At 39.0% G+C, this 20691-nt stretch overlaps 1 non-coding gene across 1 annotated transcript; it reads left to right on the top strand.

Annotated features, from left to right (window-relative positions):
* Positions 1–13333: 13333 nt before the first annotated feature.
* LOC112725682 (small nucleolar RNA R71) lies at positions 13334–13441 on the top strand. Its single transcript, XR_003164773.1, has one exon. It is a non-coding gene; the product is annotated as a small nucleolar RNA R71 (small nucleolar RNA).
* Positions 13442–20691: the final 7250 nt, after the last annotated feature.

Here is a 20691-nt window from a genome sequence, read left to right as displayed (position 1 = left end):
TACGCATTCAAGCCATTGCTAGTAGAACAGAGGTGTTTGTCAGGCACATGTTCATAGGTGAGAATGATGATGAGTGTCACGGATCATCACATTCATCAAGTTGAAGAACGAATGAATATCTTGGAGAAGAAATAAACTTGAGTTGAATAGAAAAATAATAGTACTTTGTATTAATTCATGAAGAACAGCAGAGCTCCACACCTTAATCTATGGTGTGTAGAAACTCCACCGTTGAAAATACATAAGTGATAATAGTGTAAGCATGGCTGAATGGCCAGCCTCCAAGGTCTAGGGACTAAACGTCCAAAAGATCTCCCTAAATACAATAGCAAAATGTCCTATTTATAGAGGACTAGTAGCCTAGGGTTATAGAAATATGTAATTAATGCAGAAATCTTTTTTCGGGTCCACTTGGTGTGTGCTTGGGCTGAGCATTGAAGCTTCCATGTATAGAGACTTTTCTTGGAGTTAAACGCCAGCTTTTGTGCCAGTTTGGGCGTTTAACTCCAGCTTTTGTGCCAGTTCTGGAGTTAAACGCCAGAATTCTTGAGCTGACGTCGAACGCCTATTTGGGCCATCAAATCTCGGGTAAAGTATAGACTATTATATATTGCGGGAAAGCCCCGGATGTCTACTTTCCAACGCAATTAAAATCGCGCCAATTGGGCTTCTGTAGCTCCAGAAAATCCACTTTGAGTGCAGGGAGGTCAGAATCCAACAGCATCTACAGTCCTTTTTCAGCCTCTGGATCAGATTTTTGCTCAGGTCCCTCAATTTCAGCCAGAAAATACCTGAAATCACAGAAAAATATACAAACTCATAGTAAAGTCCAGAAGAGTAATTTTTATTTAAAAACTAATAAAAATATAATAAAAACTAATTAAAATATACTAAAAACATACTAAAAACAATGCCAAAAAGCGTATAAATTATCCGCTCATCACAATACCAAACTTAAATTGTTGCTTGTTTCCAAGTAACTGAAATCAAATAGGATAAAAAGAAGAGAATATACAATGAATTCCAAAAAAATCTATGAAAATCAGTATTAATTAGATGAGCGGGGATTTTAGCTTTTTGCCTCTGAACAGTTTTGGCATCTCACTTTATCTTTTAAAGTTCAGAATGTTTGGCATCTATAGGAACTCAGAATCCAGATAGTGTTATTGATTCTCCTAGTTAAGTATGTTGATTCTTGAACACAGCTACTTTATGAGTCTTGGCCGTGGCCCTAAGCACTTTGTTTTCCAGTATTACCACCAGATACATAAATGCCACAGACACATAACTGGGTGAACCTTTTTAGATTGTGACTAAGCTTTGCTAGAGTCTCCAATTAGAGGTGTCCAGGGTTCTTAAGCACACTCTTCTTTTTGCTTTGGACCTCGACTTTAACCGCTCAGTCTTAAGTTTTCACGTGACACCTTCACGCCACAAGCACATGGTTAGGGACAGCTTGGTTTAGCCGCTTAGGCCAGGATTTTATTCCTGTGGGCCCTCCTATCCACTGATGCTCAAAGCCTTGGATCCTTTTTATCACCCTTGCCTTTTGGTTTAAAGGGGTATTGACTTTTTCTGCTTGCTTTTCTCTCTTTTTTTTTTTCGCATATATCCTTTTTTTCTGCAAGATTTTCACTGCTTTTTCTTGCTTCAAGAATCAATTTTATGATTTTTCAAATCATCAGATAACATTTCTCCTTTTCCCATCATTCTTTCAAGAGCCAACAATTTTAACATTCATAAACAATCAAATTAAAAAATATGCACTGTTCAAGCATTCATTCAGAAAACAATAGTATTGCCACCACATCAAAATAATTAAACTGTTTTAAAATTCAAAATTCATGTACTTCTTCTTCTTTTTCAATTAAAAACATTTTTCATTTAAGAAAGGTGATGGATTCATTTTCATAGCTTTAAGGCATAGACACTAAGACACTAATGATCATGTAATAAAGACACAAACATAGACAAACATAAAGCACAATTTTCGAAAAACAGAAAATAAAGAACAAGGAAATTAAAGAACGGGTCCACCTTAGTAATGACAGCTTGTTCTTCCTCTTGAAAATCTTATGGAGTGCTTGAGCTCCTCAATGTCTCTTCCTTGCCTTTGTTGCTCCTCTCTCATGATTCTTTGGTCTTCTCTAATTTCATGGAGGAGGATGGAATGCTTTTGGTGCTCCACCCTTAGTTGTCCCATGTTGGAACTTAATTCTCCTAGGGAGGTGTTGATTTGATCCCAATAGTTTTGTGGAGGAAAATGCATCCCTTGAGGCATCTCAGGGATTTCATGATGAGGAAATTCCTCATGCTCTTGTCCATGAGTGGGATCTCTTGTTTGCTCCATCCTTTTCTTAGTGATGGGCTTATCCTCATCAATGAGGATGTCTTCCTCTATGTCAATTCCAGCTGAATTGCAGAGGTAACAAATGAGATGAGGGAAGGCTAACCTCATGAACTTCTACTTCCTCTCTAATCATGATGCTATGAATCATGATAGCCCGGTCTATAGTAACTTCAGACCGGTTGCTAGTAGGAATGATTGAGCGTTGGATGAACTCCAACCATCCCCTAGCCACGGGCTTGAGGTCATGCCTTCTTAGTTGAACCGGCTTTCCTCTTGAATCTCTCTTCCATTGAGCGCCCTCTTCACAGATGTCCATGAGGACTTGGTCTAACCTTTGATCAAAGTTGACCCTTCTAGTGTAGGGGCGTGCATCTCCTTGTATCATGGGCAAGTTGAATGCCAACCTTACATTTTCCGGACTGAAATCTAAATATTTCCCTCGGACCATTGTAAGCCAATTCTTAGGATCCGGGTTCACACTTTGATCATGGTTCTTGGTGATCCATGCATTGGCATAGAACTCTTGAACCATTAAGATTCCGACTTGTTGAATGGGGTTGGTGAGAACTTCCCAACCTCTTCTTCGGATCTCATGTCGGATCTCTGGATATTCGCCCTTTTTGAGCTTAAAAGGGACCTCGGAGATCACCTTCTTCTTGGCCACAACTTCATAGAAGTGGTCTTGATGCACCCTTGAGAGGAATCTCTCCATCTCCCATGACTCAGAGGTGGAAGCTTTTGCCTTTCCTTTTCTCTTTCTAGAGGTTTCTCCGGCCTTTGGTGCCATAAATGGTTATGGAAAAATAAAAAGCTTTAGCTTTTACCACACCAAACTTAGAAGGTTGCTCGTCCTCGAGCAAAAGAAGAAAGAAGAGAGTAGAAGAAGAAAAAATAGAGGAGATGGAGGGGGCTTTGTGTTTCGGCCAAGGGGGAGAAATAGTGTTTAGGTTGTGTGAAAATGAAGGAGTGAAGATAGGTTTATATAGGAGTGGATAGGGGGCATGGTTCGGCCATTATGGGTGGGTTTGGGTGGGAAAGTGGTTTGAATTTGAATGGTGAGGTAGGTAGGGTTTTATGAAGGATGGATGTGAGTGGTGAAGAGAATGGTGGGATTTGATAGGTGAGGGGTTTTTGGGGAAGATGTATTGAGGTGATTGGTGAATGGGTGAAGAAGAGAGAGAGAGGTGGGGTAGGTGGGGATCCTGTGGGGTCCACAGATCCTGAGGTGTCAAGGATTTCTCATCTCTGCACCATGTGGCGTGCAAAACGCTCCTTGCTGCCAATCCTGGCATTAAACGCCAGGCTACTGCCCATTTCTGGCGTTTAACGCCAGCTTTTTGCCCATTCCTGGCGTTAAACGCCAGTCTGGTGCCCATTTCTGGCGTTAAACGCCTAGAATGGTGCCAGACTGGGCGTTTAACGCCCATTCTGTTACTCTTACTGGCGTTTAAACGCCAGTAAGTTTCTCCTCCAGGGTGTTCTATTTTTCATTCTATTTATCCTTCTGTTTTTACTTTTTCAATTATTTTTGTGACTTCACATGATCATCAACCTACAGAAAATATAAAATAATAAAAGAAAATAGAAATTTAACATAGATAAGTAAAAATTGGGTTGCCTCCCAACAAGCGCTTCTTTAATGTCAATAGCTTGACAGTGGGCTCTCATGGAGCCTCACAGATGTTCAGAGCAATGTTGGAACCTCCCAACACCAAACTTAGAGTTTGAATGTGGGGGTTTAACACCAAACTTAAAGTTTGGTTGTGGCCTCCCAACACCAAACTTAGAGTTTGACTGTGGGGGCTCTGTTTGACTCTGTGTTGAGAGAAGCTCTTCATGCTTCCTCTCCATGGTGACAGAGGGATATCCTTGAGCTTTAAACACAAGGGAGTCTCCATTCACTTGAATGATCAATTCTCCCCTGTCAACATCAATCACAGCTTTTGCTGTGGTTAGGAAGGGTTTGCCAAGGATGATGGATTCATCCATACACTTTCCAGTCTCTAGGATTATGAAATCAGCAGGGACGTAATGGCCTTCAACTTTTACCAAGACATCCTCTACAAGTCTATAAGCCTGTTTCTTTGAATTGTCTGCCATCTCCAGTGAGATTCTTGCAGCTTGTACCTCTATGATCCCTAGCTTCTCCATTACAGAGAGAGGCATGAGGTTTATGCTTGATCCCAGGTCACACAGAGCCTTCTCAAAGGTCATAGTGCCTATGGTACAAGGTATTGAGAACTTTCAAGGATCTTGTCTCTTCAGAGGTAATCTCTGCCTAGTCAAGTCATCCAGTTCTTTGATGAGCAATGGAGGTTCATCCTCCCAAGTCTCATTACCAAACAACCTGGCATTTAGCCTCACGATTGCTCCAAGGTACTTAGCAACTTGCTCTTTAGTAACATCTTCATCCTCTTCAGAGGAGGAATACTCATCAGAGCTCATGAATGGTAGAAGTAAATTCACTGGAATCTCTATGGTCTCAGTGTGAGCCTCAGATTCCCATGGTTCCTCATTAGGGAACTCCATGGAGGTCAGTGGACGTCCATTGAGGTCTTCCTTAGTGGAGATCACTGCCTCTTCCTCCTCTCCAGGTTTGGCCATGTGGGTTGTGGTTATGGCCTTGCACTCTCTCTTTGGATTCTCTTCTGTATTGCTTGGGAGAGTACTAGGAGGGAGTTCAGTAATTTTCTTACTCAGCTGACCCACTTGTGCCTCCAAATTTCTAATGGAGGACCTTGTTTCAGTCATGAAACTTTGAGTGGTTTTGATTAGATCAGAGACAATGGTTGCTAGGTCAGAGTGGCTTTGCTTAGAATTCTCTGTCTGTTGCTGAGAAGGTGATGGAAAAGGCTTGCTATTGCTAAACCTATTTCTTCCAGCATTATTGTTGTTGAAACCTTGTTGAGGTCTCTGTTGATCCTTCCATGAGAGATTTGGATGATTTCTCCATGAAGGATTATAGGTGTTTCCATAGGGTTCTCCCATGTAATTCACCTCTTCCATTGCTGGGTTCTCAGGATCATAAGCTTCTTCTTCAGAAGAAACTTCCTTAGTACTGCCTGTTGCTGCATGCATTCCAGACAGACTCTGAGAAATCATATTGACTTGTTGGGTCAATATTTTATTCTGAGCCAATATGGATGACGTTAGGATTTTTGCCAGTAAAGAATTTCATAAAAACAGTCGCGTTGTAGATATAGTCTCTAAACCGACAGAAATCTCTTCGTACAAACGTTTTGGTTGTCACAAGTAACAAATCCCTTTAAAATTGATAACCGAGTATTTAAACCTCGGGTCGTCTTCTCAAGGAATTGCAGGGAAGTATGTTCTTATTATTGGTTATGCAAATGTATGTTTTGGGGTTTTTGGATCAAGGTAAAAAGTTAGAAAAGCAATGGCAAAGGGAATAAAATAATAACAATAAACATAAACTCTTGGCAAGGTATTAGAAATTGGAAGTCCAGACCAAGTTATCCTTATCAATGATAACAAAAATTGAATCTTAATTCCACTTAGTCAACCTTTACTAAAGTAAAGGAAAGTCAAGGGATTAATTAGTTTGATCTTCGAATCCTATTTATTTCCTAAGAAAAGATTGGGATTATTGAAGTTCAACTCAATTGGCAAGATAACAATTAACAATTATGCTGTTGAATTAGATAACTCCTGAGTTACTGATTTCTTAACCAAAACCAAAAGGAAAAAAGTAAATCTACTGGAATAAAAATGTCTTCAGATGGGAAGCAATAATCATGTAAATAAAAGAAAGCAATCATGAATTGAAATACTTCAATTAACATTAATTAAGAAAATTATATGTAACATGGAAGAGTTCATAAATTAAATAAAAATAAAGAACCTAGGATTGAGAGTCACTCCTAAAACTAAGAGAAGTCCTAAATCCTAAGAGAGAGAGAAGAGAACCTCTCTCAAAACTAATCTAAATCATGAGTAGTGAATTATTAGAGCCTCCCATGAATGGATATATTCCCCCACTTTATAGCCTCTAATCTGTGTTTTCTGGGCCGCAAACTGGGTCAGAAATAGCCCAGAATTCGCTGGTTGCGAATTCAAATGCGCTGATTTCCGTCACTGCGACGTGGCCGCATGGATCACGCGGTCGCGTCATCTAGCGTCAGTAGAACTATAGCATATTATATATCAAATCAAAGCCCCGGATGTTAAATTTCCAACGCAACTAGAACCGCGTCGTTTGGATCTCTGTAGCTAAAGTTATAGCCGTTTGAGTGCGAAGAGGTCAGGCTGGACAGCTTAGCAGTTTCTCCAACTTCTTGTCTTCCTTCCATTTTTGCGTGCTTCTTTTCCATCCTCTGAGCCATTTCTGCCCTGTAATCTCTGAAATTACTTAACACACATATCAAGGCATCTAATGGTAATAAGAGAAGACTAATAATAAGCAAATATAAGATCAAAGAAGCATGTTTTCAATCATAGCACAAAATCAAGAAGGAAATATAAAACCATGCAAATATTATGAATAAGTGGGTGAAGAGTTGATAAAATCCACTCAATTGAGCACAAGATAAACCATAAAATAGTGGTTTATCAACCTCCCCACACTTAAACATTAGCATGTCCTCATGCTAAGCTCAAGAGAAACTATAAAGATGAAGAGGAATGGTGGAATGTATGAAATACAACCTATGAATGCAACTAAATGCAAAATATTTCTACCTACTTGGTTAAAAGTAAATAAATCTCCAAGAATAAATATGAATTAGATTTCACTAATTCAAATCATAAAAATGAAGTACAAATAGACTTGCAAGAAGAAAATAGCTCATGAAAGCAGGGAACAAGGAATTGAGCATCGAACCCTCACTGGTAGTGTATACACTCTAATCACTCAATTGTTTTTAGGTTCGATTCTCTCAATTCTCTACTAACCTTGCTTTCTAAGGCTTGCTCTTCATCTAACAATCAACATAAATTTAATGCACAAATTCACAAATCAAGAGGTCTTTTAAGGGTTGTAATGGGGTTAGGGTCAAGGTAGGATTGTATTTGGCCAAGTGGACTAAAATCTGAATCCTTAATTAACTTAAACTTGCCACCTAACTTTAGACAATCCATGTAATCATAATATAATATCTAACTATCCATTAACCATGTTTTCCACATATTCATGCATTCTAATTTTCAAGTACAGTACATATGCATTGCTTTCACTTACTTTGGGGCATTTTGTCCCCTTTTTGCTTAATTGCTCTTTTTCTTTTCTTTTTCTCTTTTTCTTTATATATATATATATATTTTTTTTTTCTTTTATTTTTCTCAATGTATATGATTAAATTATTGAATGCATGAACATGTCCTAAACATTTCTTTCACATTTTCATAAAGATATATAACACCCAATTCTTAAACCAAATATTTTCAAACCCACTTTTCCCCACACTTAATTCATGAGCACTCTCACTAGTCTAAGCTAACCAAGGATTCAAATTAAGAACAATATTGTTTTCCGCTTAGAGTTAATGATGTGCTAAAGTAAAGAACAAAGGGGTAAAATAGGCTCAAATTGGTTTGTAAAGGATAATGAAAGGTAAGGCCATATGGGTATGTAAGCTCAGTGAAACAAAGGCCTCAATCATATAAGTGCATGTATACATCAAACAATGGAAATATAGAATTAAGCAAGACAAAGATCACAATTTTAGAGAGAAAAATACACACTAAAACAGAATTTTGGTTGATAAAATGTAACCAATTCAAATAGGCTCAAAAATCTCACAGGTTTTGTGTGTTCGAGTTCTAAACCATGTTCCAGTATAATATCTCTTCAAATAAGTGTAACATTAAATTTTATTCAAATTAGTGAAATTCTCTAAAAATTTTCTTCAAAAAAGAAAATATTACTTCAACCAAGTGGTAAAATATGCAAAAAATTAAACAAATATGCAATCAAACATGCAAATGCAACAATGAATAAGGAAAATAAATCATTGGTGTTGAGATAGAGGAGTAACTAACCTATGGAGATCAGTATCGACCTCCCCACACTTAAAGTTTGCACCGTCCTCGGTGCATGCTGAGATATGCAGGTGGACGGGTTGCTCCAACTGATGCTTTTCTCCAAGGATTGTGCAGATGGATTTGTCTGTTTCCCCATGCAAACGCCTTCCGGTTCCCTTCCGGGTGGCCATCCTGAAAGAAAAAGGGAAGAAAAAGTAACCCAGTAATAGAGATAAGAAAATAAATGAAGTATGGTTGGGTTAATGCCAAATGAAAAGGGTCTCATTTACATGGAAGCTTCAACATGTATGTGAGAAAATAATAGAAGCCATGGCATACCAGTGGTGCAGAATATGCAACCAAGGGAAGAAGTGTGGGTAAAATATCAATATAAGTTTATGTCAATGCAAGAAGGAATTCAAATATCATAAAAGAATAGCATTGATTTAAATAATATTACCCAACAGTGTAAACAAGTCACTAAGCACCAAGATAATACCAGAAAAGATATAACAGTTGAATAAGAACATTTGAACACCAATAATTTTAGAAAAGAAAATAAAAATATGCACAAAATTAAAATGCAATGAATGAAAGTATGCAAATAAATAAAATAAAATAAAAGATAAGAGGAATGAGAAGAGTAAGAAAGAAAGAAGAAAGAAGAAAAGATAGAAGAAATTAGGATTGGGAAAGAAAAAATAAGATATTTGGCAAATTAGGATAAGCTGTGCGGCGCAATCGACGTGATCGTGTGGGGCACGCGGTCGCGCGACTTGCGCTTAAACTGATTGACGCGGTCGCGTCGGTCATGCGGTCGCGTGACCCGTTTTAAGCTGCTGGCGCGAGGGTAGCCTCGCGCTCGCACAACTTTCTGTTTAAATTGCATGTTGCCAAAAATCTGGGTGACGTGATCGCATGGGGCATGCGATCACGCGAGTGGCCACTTAGTAGGATGTGACGCGACCGCGTGGGGCACGTGGTCGCATGAGATGGACTGCGCGTCCAGCGCCAGTCCAGCACCACTCTAGCACAACTTTCGGCTGTGCACCATTATTACGTCGAAATCCTGATCACGCAGCCGCGTGGGGCACGCGGTCGCGTGGGACGATTTGTGCCATTGGCACACCTCCAGCCACGCTCCAGCGTGACTCTCTGTTTGTTTTTATTTTCTCCCCTCTCCTTGCGACGCGGACGCGTCGCTGATGCGGTCGCGTCGCATGGTTTTTTTTTTTTTGATAATCTGAAAAAAAAATGTAGAATGCAGTGTTAATATGAATGTGATGCAAAACTCCAGGTTCAATTTAAAATAAAATAAAACTCAAAAACAAACAAAACTAAATAAAAATGAAAAAGGAACGATCATACCATGGTGGGTTGTCTCCCACCTAGCACTTTTAGTTAAAGTCCTTAAGTTGGACATTTGGTGAGTTCCCTGTTATGGTGGCTTGTGCTTGAACTCATCCAGGAATCTCCACCAATGTTTGTGATTCCAATAACCTCCGGAGTCCCAAACTAGGCGCAGAAAGCCTTCAAGTAAGTTAAAGCAAGTTACAAGGCCCCAAGAGTGTTGATTGCCAGAATGAATTTCGGGGTCCCAAATCTTGCTTTTGCACCCGTCTTCAAGTTGATTATCATGATTCCATCTGGGTGATTCAGCTTTAGAATTCTCACTTAAGCATCCAAACAACTTCCTAGACCCATTCAATTGAGCTCTACACCAACCTTTGCGTTTAAACTTAAAGCTTCCAACCATAATGAACTTTGCAGGACAGTGCTTACCACTGACCATCTTCCTCTTACTCTTAATGCCACAAAGAGTTCTAAGTTGGCCATCCATCTCCAGTAGCCCATATTCAAGTGGAATTAGAAATCTAAGGGATATGAATTTTACCCACTTGAATGTTGTGAAGGATGATGACAACTTAGGGGGAGGTGTTTTTAATGAAATTGCAAGCTCCACTCCCTTGTGCTCTTCTCTAATAATTACCACCTCTTTGCAAGCTTCTTCAATTTCAACCTCTTCCTCTTGGTAGCTTTCTTCCAATTCAATCTTCTCTTCATTGCTTTCCAAGGGCATGGGAGGTTGTGCTTCTTCTTCTTGAATCTCCATCTCTTGATCAACCTCTTCCAAGTTTTCAACTGTGATATGCCTTGGAGGTTGTACACCCTCCTCAGCATCAATTTCAAACGTCTTGGAAGGGGATTCTATGACTGGACTTTCCCATGGAGGTTCTGCATCTCCTAAGTCTTCAACCACTTCTTCTTCTTCAATAATTCCGGCTTCCTCCACTTGTTCCAGTACAAAGTCATGCTCCGTACTGTTCACTGGAGTTTCTAGTATCTCCTTCATGCTACGTTCTTTATTAGATTGTCAACATGAAGCCATGGGGGTTCCTTGAGTGTCCGAACGTCGGGAAGCTAATTGAATTATCGCTTGCTCGAATTGACGAATGGTTGCATGAAATCGATCCACTGTTTCCTTGAAACGATCCTTTGTCTCTTGATGCACTCGGCTTTCATAAATAGGATCATAGTGCTCTTGGATTGATGGATATGGAGATGGTGAATATTGAAGTAGTGGTTCTTGTGAGTAATTGGGTTGGAATTGGGGTGGTTCTATATATGGTTCATATGGCTCATAAGGTGGTTGGAAAGGTGGTTGAGGGTTAGGGTCATATGGAGGTGAATGGTGGAAAGGGGCTTGTGAGTTTGGTGGTCCAAAGTTATGTTGAGGAGAGGGTTCATAGGCGTATGGTGGTGGTTGTTGATAATCAAAAGAGCGCTCACCATAGCCATTGCCTTGATATGCATCACAGAATGGTTGTTGACAGTCCATTGGAGGTGGTTCTTGCCATGAGGGTTGATCAAATCCTTGTGGCAACTCCCATCTATGATTGTTCCAACCTTGATGCCTGTTCTCATTATAGTTTCCATTCCTAACAACAACATTGGAATCAAACTTGAAGCGAGAGGGGTGAGAACTCATAGTTAGTTAATAAAAATTTAAAAACAAAAATAAAAGCAAATTTAAATTAAAAGGTTATTTAAATTTTGAATCTAAAAATTAAATTTTGAAATTTGAATTTTTGAAATTTTGAAATTTGAAATTTGAAAATTTTTAATTTAATTTTGAAAATTTTTAAATTTGAATTTTGAAATTTGATTTTTGAAATAAGATAAGATAAAATAAAAATTTTAAAATAAAAACCAATAACCTCTTAACTTGAGAAAAAGCAAAAATAAAAACAAAAATAAAAATAAATAAACAAGCAAAAATAAAATATTTATAATAACCAATAATAAGGCACACGTTTGCAATTCCCCGGCAACGGCGCCATTTTGACGTTAGGATTTTTGCCAGTAAAGAATTTCATAAAAACAGTCGCGTTGTAGATATAGTCTCTAAATTGACAGAAATTCCTTCATACAAACGTTTTGGTTGTCACAAGTAACAAACCCCTTTAAAATTGATAACCGAGTATTTAAACCTCGGGTCGTCTTCTCAAGGAATTGCAGGGAAGTATGTTCTTATTATTGGTTATGCAAATGTATGTTTTGGGGTTTTTGGATCAAGGTAAAAAGTTAGAAAAGCAATGGCAGAGGGAATAAAATAATAACAATAAACATAAACTCTTGGCAAGGTATTAGAAATTGGAAGTCCAGACTAAGTTATCCTTATCAATGATAATGAAAATTGAATCTTAATTCCACTTAGTCAACCTTTACTAAAGTAAAGGAAAGTCAAGGGATTAATTAGTTTGATCTTCGAATCCTATTTATTTCCTAAGAAAAGATTGGGATTATTGAAGTTCAACTCAATTGGCAAGATAACAATTAACAATTATGCTGTTGAATTGGATAACTCCTGAGTTACTGATTTCTTAACCAAAACCAAAAGGAAAAGAGTAAATCTACTGGAATAAAAATGTCTTCAGATGGGAAGCAATAATCATGTAAATAAAAAAAAGCAATCATGAATTGAAATACCTCAATTAACATTAATTAAGAAAATTATATGTAACATGGAAGAGTTCATAAATTAAATAAAAATAAAGAACCTGGGATTGAGAGTCACTCCTAAAACTAAGAGAAGTCCTAAATCCTAAGAGAGAGAGGAGAGAACCTCTCTCAAAACTAATCTAAATCATGAGAAGTGAATTATTAGAGCCTCCCATGAATGGATGCATTCCCCCACTTTATAGCCTCTAATCTGTGTTTTTTGGGCCGCAAACTGGGTCAGAAATAGCCCAGAATTTGCTGGTTGCGAATTCAAATGCGCTGATTTCTTTCACTGCGACGCGGCCGCATGGATCACGCGGTCGTGTCGTCTAGCGTCAGAGGAATTGTAGCATATTATATATCAAATCGAAGCCCCGGACGTTAGCTTTTCAACGCAACTAGAACCGCATCATTTTGACCTCTGTAGCTAAAGTTATAGCCGTTTGAGTGCGAAGAGGTCAGGATAGATAGCTTAGCAGTTTCTCCAACTTCTTGTATTCCTTCCATTTTTGCGTGCTTTCTTTCCATCCTCTGAGCCATTCCTGCCATGTAATCTCTGAAATCACTTAACACACATATCAAGGTATCTAATGGTAATAAGAGATGACTAATAATAAGCAAATATAAGATCAAAGAAGCATGTTTTCAATCATAGCACAAAATCAAGAAGGAAATATAAAATCATGCAAATATTATGAATAAGTGGGTGAAGAGTTGATAAAATCCACTCAATTGAGCACAAGATAAACCATAAAATAGTGGTTTATCAATGGCATTCAGAGTATCAATCTCAAGAACCCCTTTCTTCTGAGCTATCCCATTATTCACAGGATTCCTTTCAGAAGTGTACATGAATTGGTTATTTGCAACCATTTCAATGAGTTCCTGAACTTCTGCAGGCGTCTTCTTCAGATGAAGAGATCCTCCAGCAGAGCTATCCAATGACATCTTGGATAGTTCAGACAGACCATCATAGAAAATACCTATGATGCTCCATTCAGAAAGCATGTCAGAAGGGCACCTTCTGATCAATTGCTTGTATCTTTTCCAAGCTTCATAGAGGGATTCACCTTCCTTCTGTCTGAAGGTTTGGACTTCCACTCTAAGCTTGCTCAATTTTTGAGGTGGAAAAAACTTTGCCAAGAAGGCATTAACTAGCTTTTCCCAAGAGTTCAGGCTTTCTTTAGATTGTGAATCCAACCATGTCCTAGCTCTGTCTCTTACAGCAAAAGGAAAAAGCATAAGTCTGTAGACTTCAGGGTCAACCCCATTGGTCTTGACAGTGTCACAGATTTGCAAGAATTCAGCTAAGAACTGATGAGGATCTTCCAATGGAAGTCCATGAAACTTGCAATTCTGTTGCATTAGAGAAACTAATTGAGGCTTAAGCTCAAAGTTGTTTGCTCCAATGGCAGGGATTGAGATGCTTCTCCCGTAGAAGTCGGGAGTAGGTGCAGTAAAGTCACCAAGTACCTTCCTTGCATTGTTGGCATTGTTGTTTTCGGCTGCCATGGTTTCTTCTTCCTTGAAGAGCTCTGTTAGGCCCTCTAAAGAGAATTGTTCTTTAGCTTCTCTTAGCTTTCTCTTCAGGGTCCTTTCAGGTTCAGGATCAGCTTGAACAAGTATGCCTTTATCTTTGTTCCTGCTCATATGAAAGAGAAGAGAACAAAAAATTAGGGAATCCTCTATGTCACAGTATAGAGATTCCTTGAGGTGTCAGAGGAAAAGAAGAATAGAAGGAGGGAGGTAGATAGAAGAGAATTCGAACTTATCAAGAGGGATAGAGTTCGAATTGCACCTTGAGGAGGAGTGTTAGTCCCTTAAATAGAAGGATGTGAGAAGAGGGGAAGAATTTTCGAAAATAAATTTAAAAGATTTTGAAATAATGAAAAGAAATTTGAAAATTTGATTGAGATTTTCGAAAATTAAGATTGGGAAAGAAATTAAGTGATTTTTGAAAAAGATTTTGAAATTAGAAATCAAAAAGATATGATTGAGAGTTAATTTTGAAAAATATGTGATTGAAAAGATATGATTGAGAAGATATGACTAAAAATCAATTTAGAAAAAGAAAGTTTTTAAAATTAAAGTTGATTACTTGACTAACAAGAAATTAAAAGATATGATTCTTAAATTTAAAATTTGATCCTTTCTTAATAGGCAAGTAACAACTTGAAAATTTTGAAGTAAATCATTAATTTTAGCAAGGATTTTCGAAAATAGTAAAGAATAAAAAAAATAGAAAGAAATTGATTTTGAAGAGATATGATTGAAAAGATATGATTTGAAAAAGATTTGATTTTGAAAAATTATGAAGATTTGAAAAAAAATTTGAATTAAGAACAAAATCTTCCCTCTTGTGTCATCCTGGTGTTAAATGCCCAGAATGGCATCCATTCTGGCGTTTAACGCCCAAAATCCTACCCTTTTGGGCGTTAAACGCCCAGCCAGGTACCCTGGCTGGCGTTTAAACGCCAGTTTTCCTTCTTCACTGGGCGTTTTGAACGCCCAGCTTTTTCTGTTTGATTCCTCTGCTGAATGTTCTGAATCTTCATTTCTCTGTATTATTGACTTGAAAAGACACAATTTTGAAAATATTTTTGAAATTTTTAATGATGAAGAATAATAAAAAATGCAACTAAATAAACAATGCATGCAGGACACCAAACTTAAAAATTTTCATATAGGAGACTGGTATGCAAAATTGTTACTCAGGTTGTGAATTGTTGTTCGAAATTGATTCCCTGGCAATGGCACCAAAAACGGATGCACAGAACCATGGTCTAAACATATCTTCACAACTTCGCATAACTAACCAGCAAGTGCACTGGGTCGTCCAAGTAATACCTTACATGAGTAAGGGTCGAATCCCACGGAGATTGTTGGTATGAAGCAAGCTATGGTCACCTTGTAAATCTCAGTCAGGCGGATATAAAATAGTTATGTAGTTTTCGAAAATGATATAATAAAATAAGGATAGAAACACTTATGTAATTCATTGGTGAGAATTTCAAATAAGCGTGCAGAGATGCTTTCGTTCCTCTGAATCTCTGATTTCCTGCTGTCTTCATCCAATCAGTCTTACTCCTTTCCATGGCTGGCTTTATGCAAGGGCATCACCGTTGTCAGTGGCTACATCCCCTCCTCTTGTGAAAATGGTCCAAGATGCCCTGTCACGGCATGGCTAATCATCTAAGGTTCCCGATCATGCTGGAATAGGATTCACCCTCCTTTTGCGTCTGTCACTACACCCAGCACTCGCGAGTTTGAAGCTCGTCACAGTCATTCAATCATTGAATCCTACTCGGAATACCACAGACAAGGTTTAGACTTTTCGGATTCTCTTGAATGCCGCCATCATTCTAGCTTACACCACGAAGACTCTGATTAAGAGATCTAAGAGATACTCATTCAATCTAAGGTAGAACGGAGGTGGTTGTCAGGCACACGTTCATGGGGAATGATGATGATTGTCACGTTCATCACATTCATGTTGAAGTGCGAATGAATATCTTAGAAGCGAAATAAGTTGAGTTGAATAGAAAAATAGTAGTACTTTGCATTAATCTTTGAGGAACAACAGAGCTCCACACCTTAATCTATGGAGTGTAGAAACTCTAACGTTTGAAAATACATAAGTGAAAGCTCCAGGCATGGCCGAATGGCCAGCCCCTCTGATCTAAGAACCAGGCGTCCAACGATAAAACTCAGGATGTCTAATACAATAGTAAAAGGTCCTATTTATAATAAACTAGCTACTAGGGTTTACAGAAGTAAGTAATTGATGCATAAATCCACTTCCGGGGCCCACTTGGTGTGTGCTTGGGCTGAGCTTGAAGTCTACACGTGGAGAGGTCATTCTTGGAGTTGAACGCCAGCTTTTGTGCCAGTTTGGGCGTTGAACTCCACTTTGCAACTTGTTTCTGGCGTTGGACGCCAGAATTGGGCAGAGAGCTGGCGTTGAACGCCCGTTTGCATCATCTAAACTCGGGCAAAGTATGAACTATTATATATTTCTGGAAAGCCCTGGATGTCTACTTTCCAATGCAATTGGAAGCGCGCCATTTTGAGTTCTGTAGCTCCAGAAAATCCATTTTGAGTGTAGGGAGGTCAGAATCCAACAGCATCAATAGCCCTTCTTCAACCTTTGAATCTGATTTTTGCTCAAGTCCCTCAATTTCAGCCAGAAAATACCTGAAATCATAGAAAAACACACAAACTCATAGTAAAGTCCAGAAATGTGAATTTAACATAAAAACTAATGAAAACATCCCTAAAAGTAACTAGATTCTACTAAAAACATACTAAAAACAATGCCAAAAAGCGTATAAATTATCCGCTCATCACAACACCAAACTTAAATTGTTGCTTGTCCCCAAGCAACTGAAAATCAAGTAGGATAAAAAGAAAAGAATATACTATAAATTTCAAACTATCAATGAAACATAGCTTCAATCAAATGAGCGGGACTTATAGCTTTTTGCCTCTTGAATAGTTTTGGCATCTCACTCTATCCATTGAGGTTCAGAATGATTGGCATCTATAGGAACTCAGAGTTCAGATAGTGTTATTAACTCTCCTAGTTTAGTATGATGATTCTTGAACACAGCTATTTTATGAGTCTTGGCCGTGGCCCTAAGCACTTTGTTTTCCAGTATTACCACCGGATACATAAATGCCACAGACACATAATTGGGTGAACCTTTTCAAATTGTGACTCAGCTTTGCTAAAGTCCCCAATTAGAGGTGTCCAGGGTTCTTAAGCACATTCTTTTTTTGCTTTGGACCTTGACTTTAACCGCTCAGTCTCAAGTTTTCACTTGACACCTACACGCCACAAGCACATGGTTAGGGACAGCTTGGTTTAGCCGCTTAGACCAGGATTTTTTTTCCTTTAGGCCCTCCTATCCACTGATGCTCAAAGCCTTGGGATCCTTTTTATTTACCCTTGCCTTTTGGTTTTAAGGGTTATTGGCTTTTTGCTCTTGCCTCTTGGTTTTAAGAGCTTTGGCTTTTTCTGCTTGCTTTTTCTTTTTCTTTCTATTTTTTTCGCTTATTTTTTTTTCTTTTTTTTTCTGCAAGCTTTGTTCTTTGCTGCTTTTTCTTGCTTCAAGAATTATTTTTATGATTTTTCAGATTATCAAATAACATGTCTCCTTGTCATCATTCTTTCAAGAGCCAACATATTTAACATTCTTAAACAACAACTTCAAAAGACATATGCACTGTTCAAGCATACATTCAGAAAATAAGAAGCATTGTCACCACATCAATATAATTAAACTAAGTTCAAGGATAAATTCAAAACTCATGTACTTCTTGTTCTTTTGAATTAAAACATTTTTCATTTAAGAGAGGTGATGGATTCATAGGACATTCATAACTTTAAGACATAGTTACTAACTACTAATGATCATGTAATGAAGACACAAATATAGATAAGCACATAACATAGAAAACAAAAAACAGAAGAAATAAGAACAAGGAATGAATCCACCTTAGTGATGGTGGCGTTTCCTTCTTGAGGAACCAATGATGTCCTTGAGCTCTTCTATGTCTCTTCCTTGTCTTTGTTGCTCCTCCCTCATTGCTTTTTGATCTTCTCTTATTTCATGAAGGATGATAGAGTGCTCTTGATGTTCCACCCTTAGTTGTCCCATGTTGGAACTTAATTCTCCTAGGGAGGTGTTGATTTGCTCCCAATAGTTTTGTGGAGGAAAATGCATTTGAGGCATCTCCGGAATCTCATGGTGATGAGCTTCCTGCGCCTCTTGAGCTCCATAAATGGGCTCTCTTGCTTGCTCCATCTTTTTCTTAGTGATGGGCTTCTCTTCCGCAATGTGAATGTCTCCTTCTATGAAAGCTCCAGCTGAGTAATATAGATGGCAAATGAGATGAGGAAAAGCTAGCCTTGCCCCAGGAGAGGCCTTTTCGGCTATTTTGTAGAGTTCAAGGGAGATGACTTCATGAACTTCTACTTCCTCTCCAATCATGATGCTATGGATCATGATGGCCCGATCCACAGTAACTTCAGATCGGTTGCTAGTGGGGATGATGGAGCGTTGGATGAACTCCAACCATCCTCTAGCCACAGGCTTGAGGTCCAATCTTCTTAGTTGAACCGGCTTGCCTTTGGAGTCAATCTTCCATTGAGCTCCTTCCACACATATGTCCATAAGGACTTGGTCCAACCTTTGATTAAAGTTGACCCTTCTAGTGTAGGGGCATTCATCTCCTTGCATCATGGGCAAGTTAAACGCCAACCTTACATTTTCCGGACTAAAATCTAAGTATTTTCCCCGAACCATTGTAATATAATTCTTTGGATTCGGGTTCTTACTTTGATCATGGTTCGTATTAGTGATCCATGCATTGGCATAGAACTCTTGAACCATTAAGATGCCGACTTGTTGGATGGGGTTTGTTAGAACTTCCCAACCTCTTCTTTGGATTTCATGTCGGATCTCTGGATACTCATTTCTCTTGAGCTTGAAAGGGACCTCGGGGATCACCTTCTTCTTGGCCACAACATCATAGAAGTGGTCTTGATGGGCTTTGGAGATGAACCTTTCCATCTCCCATGACTCGGAGGTGGAAGCTTTTGTCTTCCCTTTCCCTTTTCTAGAGGATTCTCCGGTCTTAGGTGCCATCAATGGTAATGGAAAAACAAAAAGCTTATGCTTTTACCACACCAAACTTAGAATATTGCTCGTCCTCGAGCAAGAAAAGAAAGAATTAGATGAAGAAGAAGAAAATATGGAGAAGAGGGGGGAGGTGTGTTTCGGCCAAGAGGGGAGAGAGGGTTGTGTTGTGTGAAAATGAGGAAGAATGGAGGGCTATATATAGGGAAGGGAGGGGGGTTAAGTTTCGGCCATATAGGGTGGGGTTGGGTGGGAAATTGATTTTGAATTTTGAAGGTAGGTGGAGTTTATGAGGTAGGTTTATGGGGAAGAGTGGATTGAGGTGATTGGTGAGGGGTTTTGGGGAAGAGTGTTTATGGGATTGTGTGAAAGAGGGGTGAGAAGAAGTGAGTGGAGGTAGGTGGGGATCCTGTGGGGTCCACAGATCCTGAGGTGATCCTGTGGGGTCCACAGATCCTGAGGTGTTCAAGGATTTACAACCTTGCACCAAATTGGGCATGCAAAATGCCTTTACACACAACTCTGGGCATTCAGCGCCAGATTGGTGCTTGTTCTGGGTGTTGAACGCCCATTTGTTGCCCATTTCTGGCGTTGAACGCCAGAACCATGCTTGTTCTAGGCGTTCAGCCCCAGCTCTTCTCCAGGGTGCATTTCTGGCGTTCAAACGCCCAGATGCTGCCCATTTCTGGCGTTCAGCGCCAGAACCATGCTCTGTTTTGGCGTTGAACGCCCAAAACATGCTTCTTACTGGCGTTTAAACGCCAGTAAGGTCTTCCTCCAGGGTGTGATTTTTCTTCTGCTGTTTTTGATTCCGTTTTCAATTTTTATATTTAATTTGTGACTCCACATGATCATGAACCTAATAAAACATGAAAAACACTGAAAATCAGATAAATAAACATTGGGTTGCCTCCCAACAAGCGCTTCTTTAATGTCAATAGCTTGACAGTGGGCTCTCATGGAGCCTCATAGATGTGCAGAGCTTTGTTGAGACCTCCCAACACCAAACTTAGAGTTTGGATATGGGGGTTTGACACCAAACTTAGAGTTTGGTTGTGGCATCCCAACACCAAACTTAGAGTTTGACTATGGGGGCTTTGTTTGACTCTGCTTTGAGAGAAGCTTTTTCTGCTTCCTCTCCATGGATGCAGAGAGAGATCCTTGAGTTGTAAACACAAGGTTGTCCTCATTTATCTGAAGGATCAATTCTCCTCTGTCCACATCAATCACAGCTCTTGCTGTTGCTAGGAAAGGTCTTCCTAGGATGATGGATTCATCCTCTTCCTTTCCAGTATCTAGGACTATGAAATCAGCAGGGATGTAAAGGCCTTCAACCTTTACTAACACGTCCTCTACTTGTCCATAAGCCTGTTTTCTTGAATTGTCTGTCATCTCTAATGAGATTTTAGCAGCTTGCACCCCATAGATACCCAATTTCTCTATTACAGAAAGGGGCATGAGGTTTATCCCTGAACCAAGGTCACACAGAGCCTTAAAGATCATGGTGCCTATGGTACAAGGTATTATGAACTTTCCAGGATCCTGTCTCTTCTGAGGCAATGTCAGTTGATCCAGATCACTTAGTTCATTGGTGAACAAGGGAGGTTCATCTTCCCAAGTCTTAGTACCAAATAATTTGGCATTCAGCTTCATGATTGCACCAAGGAACTTGGCAGCTTGCTCTTCAGTAACATCCTCATTCTCTTCAGAAGAGGAGTA

Source organism: Arachis hypogaea, chromosome 11, assembly GCF_003086295.3.
Source record: "Arachis hypogaea cultivar Tifrunner chromosome 11, arahy.Tifrunner.gnm2.J5K5, whole genome shotgun sequence".
NCBI lineage: Eukaryota > Viridiplantae > Streptophyta > Magnoliopsida > Fabales > Fabaceae > Arachis > Arachis hypogaea.
The sequence above is the reverse complement of the archived record's forward strand: the minus strand, read 5'-3'. Positions and strand labels throughout refer to the sequence as shown.